Raw genomic sequence first — 7,690 nt, forward strand, 5'->3', positions numbered from 1 at the left:
TTGTTCATTTGTTGAGGCAACAAACAAAGTAGGGGACTATTTTGCACTGTTGCATTGCAAAACAGTTGCAATATGTCAGAAGATCAATAAAAGTGTTATTTTCTGTTGCCCAGTTTTAAAATACACCTTTCCTTTTTTCAAAATATATCATCAAGTATTTTTTTAAAAAGTAAATAATTCTCAGGATGTACCTTTGTCGAGAAAATATGTCTCGCTTTTCGTTGTTATTAAAAACCACGTTTGCGGCAGCCACTAATGATATGTGTTAGATCTGTATTTTGTACAAATTCATATCAATCCGTTGAGCAAGCGCACGTAGTTTTTAAGAATTGTATACACACACTAGACAGCCATTTGACTTTACTAACGTGCTTGAATATCTTAGTTTTGACGTAAATACAAATGCTGGCACACAACTAAATTATTCTATTCAGATGGCATGAAGATGATGCTGGTGTAATAGCAGCTGATGGCCTACATTAGTTAAAATTAACATCAAGTAGCACTAGTTAATATTAGCGGATGTATTAGCCGAAATTGTCGAACAGGCTACGTTAGCCATACTTCATTAAGAGGGGCGATTATTACACGCGAAAGGGCGCTGGCGGTATACCAGTAAACACAGCAGCTGGATTCACCGGACTAGGTCAGCCGCTCTGTTAGACCGCTCTATCTGGGATCAGCGCATAGTTTTCGTAAGAAATCAGACATATACAACGCCTGTCTCTGAGTGGAAGAGCGCTAGGCAGAAAACGAAGTCCTGCCTAGCAAAAGAAGTTGTCTGCAGAAAAAGAAGTTCGTGAATGTTCTTTTATCTGGCGTTTGAGCTCTTACAAAGGCTTGCACAGCGAGTCGTTGACAAGCTGACTCGCTCTCGAGGTTTGTTCAGAAGTTACTAACAATAGACCAATATTATGCCTTGAAGAACCGATCGCTCCTACCCCAATACGCCACATGCGTAGTAACATATGTAAGAAGTTTCCTATTACGCCTTAGTGGATGCAAACAATATGAACGAGAAGGAGGGAACCGCAAGGCTCAGTATCTCAGAGCCACAACCCTACGAAACCAAAAGGTAACGAAGCCAAATGAGAAGTGTCATTCCGGATTGTATTACAGTTTAAGGTAAATATAACTGCAAATAGACGAAGGAAAACAACCTTGTGCCGGAGGAAGACATACTTACCTACTCCGCAGTTATGTTGCGACTAAAGTTATGCTTCTATTATCGCTACATGAATGAACATGAGAACTTCTCGGCTTATGTTTCGAGCTAGTGACCACAAAAGCCCTCTGTCCAGAGAAACTTTACTGTGCTATGCTGCAAGCGCACGAGTTAAACGAGAGAATCAGTGGGCCCTGTAAGTGAATATGTACCAATATATGATGCCTCCAACTATCGTAATGGAGTAGGTAGAGAAAAATACGTTAAAGGGTGGTCGTGCGGTGTAAAACAGGCACGAGAAAGAGTAAAAGACAGGGGAGTAAAAGAAGCGGAACGAGTAAAAGAAGAAACCGAAAGGAATAACCGGCTTCTCGATGCGATTGACTCCCTTTCCATTCGGCGGCTCGAGACGCACGAATGCGAATACATCCTCTTCGTATACTTCCTCGGAACAAACCTCCAGAAGACGTCGACGACGAAGACCGGGGAAAGAGTTGTCTTCGGGAGAAGGAATACTCTCTCCCGTTTAAAACGACAGGGCTCCTGAGGGCAAGGGGGGAAATACCCTCTGAACAGCTGTTGGTCAGGACGCGAGAGCAAGAAAGTAAGACACCGGCAAAGTAAAACGAGCGTGAAACTTGAGAAAGAAGGACACCTCCCCAAGTGGTCCCTTGCTGCAGAGCTCCTGGTCGACACGCACCGGTCATTTGATCGACACCCAGCGCTTACTGAGGGTAGTGCACGCGGGCCAGTCGCAGGTACAAGAGTGTGAGAGAGAGAGAGACGGGCAAAGAGGAGAAGGGGAGAGGAACCTCGACCACCCCACATCGCACGCGGCGGCAGCGGCGGTCACACATCCAAATCGAGGCCGCTTCGCAGACGAGCGTCTGGTCTGGCTTTCGGAACTCTTTTTCTCGTTCAACGCTCGCGCTTGGGTGACCGCCGCCGCCGTGTCTTCGAGTCGCCGCCCGCCGCCACCCACCCCTCCCTTCGGATAGCTAGTTCCTGGACTGAAGCCGGCCGCTGACGTACACCTTCTCGGTTTTGCGAGGCCGATGATGTTGGTTTCCTGAACTCACGTGCGGTGCCCTTTCCACGCTGATCGCGCTTCTGGTGCTCCGCTTGTGTGCGCGTGTGTCTACACTGCGACCGAGCACCTCTGCAAGTGTTTTCTCTCGTACCTTCGAGATCGTCGGCCTGACCACTGTGCGGACACAAATTCGGCGTCGACAGCTCTGCGGCCTATCTGGCTCTGAAGATCGCTGTGTGCAATGCGCGGGATGGGAAAGACTGGTACTACTTCAGCGGACCGTGCATCTCGCGCTGTGCCGGGTGGCTTTAACACGTATCCGCCATTTCAGGTACGTTCATGCGCAGGTCATTACGTGTCACAACTTTGTGATGATGCGAAATCCTTGAATAGGGGTTATTTCTGGAGCCAGCGTTTTGACAAGTGGTCTTGTCTTCTTCGAGGCAGCAACTTTGCTGCCTTGCAGTTGTACTACCAATGGCATGAGCACAAGAGAATAGTACATTAACGCGGAAACTCGGCAGTAATATGCAACAAAAATCACCACAAAGGTTAGCGCCGTGTTTGCGTACTTTTTGAACTCGTCGTGTATTCGTCCTATTGAGCCTATAGAATTGTACTGAAACCAGCCTTGTGACCTTGCTAGTCGTGGTCACGCCATCCCATTCAATCGCCGATAATGCATGAGTCGCACACCTCGAGGTAGTCCTTGTGTCTGTGTATTGATGTATGTTTCATGACATGTCAACAGCGAAGAAGTCTGGGCAATGCTAATGCTATCCATGTTAACTTGCAGAATTTCGAGGAAATGGTTGAGCTCCTAAAGTAGCTGTTCAGGGCAAGTAATGTAATCAGGCAAGAAGGGATATCAGGACAGTAGCTCTTTCTAGTTATGTAGGTTGCATATTTTCTTGTTATAGGCCTATGTTTAGGCGTACAGTTTGCGTGATTCTTCATCGACGTCTCACAATGACTGTTCTTGCTTCGTTTCAATATTTCAATCTGCTCCTTTGTAGCTGCAGCTTCCACATTCTATTTGTACAACGATGGCCAGCTCTAGACCAATTGTGAGGTCTACCTTCACTGGTCCCGTTGTTCTTGTTATCTTCATAAGCCAAGCATTGAGTCTGAGAATGGCAAAGGGAAAGAATTCAAAATATGCAATCGGTGAAAAAATGAGGCAGCTTGCGTCGTGTAGAGGCGACTATAGTGAAGCCTATGGGAAAGTACACTTCATAGACGCGCCGCTAAACTATTTTTAGCGCTCGCAGAGGACACAGTGTAACACATGTACGCCTATGAGTTAACGTAGACAGTGTCAACCAGCTACTTCGTAGCGACTCTTTGTTCGCGTGGTTCTGCGCTTGCGATATTTGCTTTGCTTAGTGTAACGATCAGACTGTATGGGCGCCGTTCACTGCTCTAACGTGCGCTGCCCTCACGACTGAATGCCCACGCTCGACATGTGGGCAGCTAGTGCAGAGCCCCAAGTCGTGCTGCACGAACTGCCAGTAGCCACCACGTTAACAACCGTTGGGAACGTGACAAGAAGCGGTACGGACCCATTGTGCTCCCTTATGTCGGTAGTATACCGAGAAAGCATTGACGTTAAACCCAAGCACTAAACGGTATTCCATTGTGTGCAATCACTAAATTGTACGGCACCGTGTGATTAACTTCTCAGAGCCTGTAGCTTTCACAAGCTCTGTCACACACAGAATGTTCGAGCGTGCCGAGGTCACACGAAGCACGGTATTCAGCTGAGCTAGCCTTAGCGTTATTGACGGTTGCTCTGGTCATTACGAGTGCTCAGTAAGCTCGAGTACACTTCACTCGAAGTTGCGAATGGAGCAGCTGTTTTTGTTTTTATTTCGCGATGCGGTTCATACAGGACAGTAATCTTGTTGTGATAGAGTGACGTATCTGCTCTTGGTTGCGCGCTTCACTTATGCTTACGAAGAACGGACTATTAAAAAATTATTCTCTCTTTTAAGATCGCTAAAGGCGCGTCGTCAGCTTGTGATTTAGCTTAATTACGCTCTGTGTAAATCTAAAATTACTCGGTGCTTGTGGAAGCGCAGCAGTTGCACATATGAGTTTCAGGTATGTTCGATTTCTGTTACTTCACTCAAACCCATATGTTGTCCAAATAAATGAAAAATTGGGTGTGGAAAATGGAAAGGTAACGTTCTTTGATAAAATATTATTAGGATCACCGTCTGGTAAGGGAGGCAAGAGCCTGTCAAAGAAAGTGGATATACCCGAGAGAAATAATCGATAGTAGTAGTTTATACGGGAAAAATGCAGGAGAAATACTCCGTGCATCAGAATCTTGTGGGGCGATCGATCTATATACATAAGGGGTGTGCGAATATTCGAAAGTTTCGAATATTCGTCCAATATTACATTCGAAATATTCGTATTCGATTCCAAAATCGTGTATTCAAGAAGTTTCGAATATTCCGTAACTTCGAATATTCGAAAAATTTGAATATGCGATTCGATTATCATGCATAAAATAACTCGTCTTCCACATTTATGCTGCGTTCGCATAGCTAAAAAGGTTGCCGAAAGGAGCGATTAACATCGTAAGTACACGGAGGCACGATATCTGCCTGCGACGAGCGCCCCAATACGTATCATTTATTGCTGGTGCATCTCCGACGTGCAGCGCTGTTGGCGATCATGTAACCGTACATTTTCAATATTATGCGGCCGTAACGTGCCGCACTACCACTCGTTCACTATGCGGGACCACTTCTGAAGAAAGACAGTGACCCACGTGACTGGTGGCGGACTGTAGGCACCTTCAGATCTGGCAAAGCTTTGCCCCATGTAACTCCCTATACCAGCCACTTCTGTTCCAAGCGAGCGTGCCTTTTCAGTGGCAGGGGGGGGGGGTTGTCTCTGTTAGAAGGGAGTGCCTGCTGCCTGATCATGTGGAGCAACTCATATTTCCTCATGATAACATCTAGTCATTACTTTCATTGTGCCGTGATATTTGCTTGCGTTGTGATGTGCATTGTGCTAACCTGAAGATTGTGTTCTGGAGATAGCAGTGTATGTTTTGTTGCCAGTCAGGCTGTTAATGTTTTTTTTTTCAAATAGCTACATGTTAAATGAAATATTGTAACTGTGGAGGCATTTTACCTCTGATATTCGATATTCAATTCGATAGTCGAAGGTGGATATTCGTATTCGATTCGTATTCGAACAATTTGATATTCGCACACCCCTAATATACATCTATAGAAGCAGGAATTTACAAGTACGGGGGAGAAAACAAGGATTGCCCTTGTGCCTTATGTCTCAGAGCTAAATATTGTGTTAAACGTGGCGCACTATATACTTTGCACACACTAACCATTTTAGCCATGAATCTGTCTGCAACTTTGTATTCCTTCTACTTAGTACGAACTAACACTGTCTATTTATAATTTTGAGTCGTTTGACTGTTTAATCATTTTTTATTATAGTATCAACATGGGCATACATAAACTTTTATTTTGGCTGCACTACATCGAGAATATAGTAGCCGAAGTGCTCTTTATATCGATCTCTCGACGGCGCTGTGAATTTGCTGTTTCTGTGCGAATGGTTATAAGCAGTGGTTTTTTTGTTCCTACCAGGGTGCTATGCTTTGAACGTACCAGTTTAGTAAGCGTACGGCGCATACCTCATAAACGGCATATCACTGCATGTAAAGGATTTTTGTGATGTCATGTTCTAAATATCTATGTTATATCGCCATCTATGTCAATTTTCGTGCGATTTTCTTGCTTTGGCAAGTGCTGAAAGCATGCCTGTCTTGCCAACAGTCGTACTGTATACTGAGAAAGGGCCTTTATTTAGTTCGTGTCTCTTCTCGATCGCACGAGGAACTGATTAATCAAATGAATTCACATAAACAAAAGTAAACTACAGCATCACTTTCTGACAAGCCCTTGCAAATGCATCGCGCAAAAAATAAGAGGAAGGGTTAAATTGGAGGTAAGAAGAAAAGTTAGAATAAGGCCCTACAATATAGTTTGCTGGATGTGCTAGTCCAAGAACACTTGCACTTAGCTGCCTTGACTTCTGGATGTTGTTTAGGAGGAAAGCGATCGTTCAAAGGGCTGGTAGATAAAAGGCTGTGCTGCAGTTCAAAGCACGATTGCTTTTGAGCCATAAAAGCCCGCACATAACCAACCGCAGTTGGTTTCGAGTATGTTACTTGTAACAGCTCGTTGAGATTTTCGCGCAAGCCTAAAGCCTAACGTATTTTAGCACGGACAACCGAGAAACCGAAAAGGAGGCATTAGCGAACTTAAGAGCTTATACCATTACACTAGTGGCTGTTTAGTATAAGTTATCGCCTTCGAGCACGGGAGCGCGTTTCTTACCCGGTCATTCTGCTCGCATCACGGGGTGAGGCTTCGGTTCATGTCATTGGACACAAAACCAACAGAAGTCTTTTAGGCGAATGCCTGAGAACCTACCCAATTACTGACAAAGAGATAGCCGTATGACTAGTTGTTCATTTGAAGTAAGTAAAAGTGTGCGTATTCCAATAGCACTTTGACTTGGGCGAGTTGATACATACTCGGATACATGCAGCGCGACTTGGACGAAGACAGGAGACGTTTAAAATGACGGCGCTCGTCTGTGTTTTATGTGTCTCCTGTCTTCGTCCAAGTCGCGCTGCATGTATGCGTCCTGTTATGCGTCTTGTCAAGGACGCCCATTCCTATACTGCTAGCTCAGCGCTGGAAGCTTGACCGAGGTGAAACGTCTCCTTGAACGAAACAGTAATTCGAAATTATCTCTTATGCCCTACTCGGAAGGCACGCTGGGAGATATAGTGTTTCATGTTTCGAAAACTCATCAGTACGAAGCAACGCGCGCTTATTCAATGAGACAATGTCATATCGAACACGTACGCTAGGGAAACTGTACACGTGTCAGAGAAGGAGCAAGGAAGAGTTCTTCGGCGGCAGCAGATGCTTGCACGCTGTCCTCTCGACAGAAATCGTACACCACCCGTAATGATAGCTCTTCTCGTATACGGCAAGCAATGTCCCCTGTCGACAACGCGTTCTCAATATGCCAACACAAAGTGACTCTTCGCTCGGAGAAAAGAAAAGCGAGCACGCACCTGAGAGGGTCCATTTTTGACAACAGCGACAGAGAGGAGAGCGTAGACCATTCAAGAGCGGTCATAGATCGGCCCACACGGAAGCTTTCGTCCGCGTTTCGCATCTCTACTTCGCGATGGCCCGGCAACACACGCACGCACGCTTCTTCTTCTTAAAGCCATAGAGCTGCGGACAGCCGAACAAAGCGGGCCGTGAGTATTCACGAGAGAATGGACGGCGCGATTTCTCACGGTTTCATTGACACGCGAGGCGGCAACTCCGCGAGGAAGCGCTTTTCCCGGCGAGCAATCGTCGTCGTCGGTCGCGTAGTGTTGCCGGCGTATCAGCTGGAAGGGAGGAGGCTAAGCATGGGCAAGGGAA

Source organism: Rhipicephalus sanguineus, chromosome 8, assembly GCF_013339695.2.
Source record: "Rhipicephalus sanguineus isolate Rsan-2018 chromosome 8, BIME_Rsan_1.4, whole genome shotgun sequence".
Classification (NCBI taxonomy): Eukaryota; Metazoa; Arthropoda; class Arachnida; order Ixodida; family Ixodidae; genus Rhipicephalus; species Rhipicephalus sanguineus.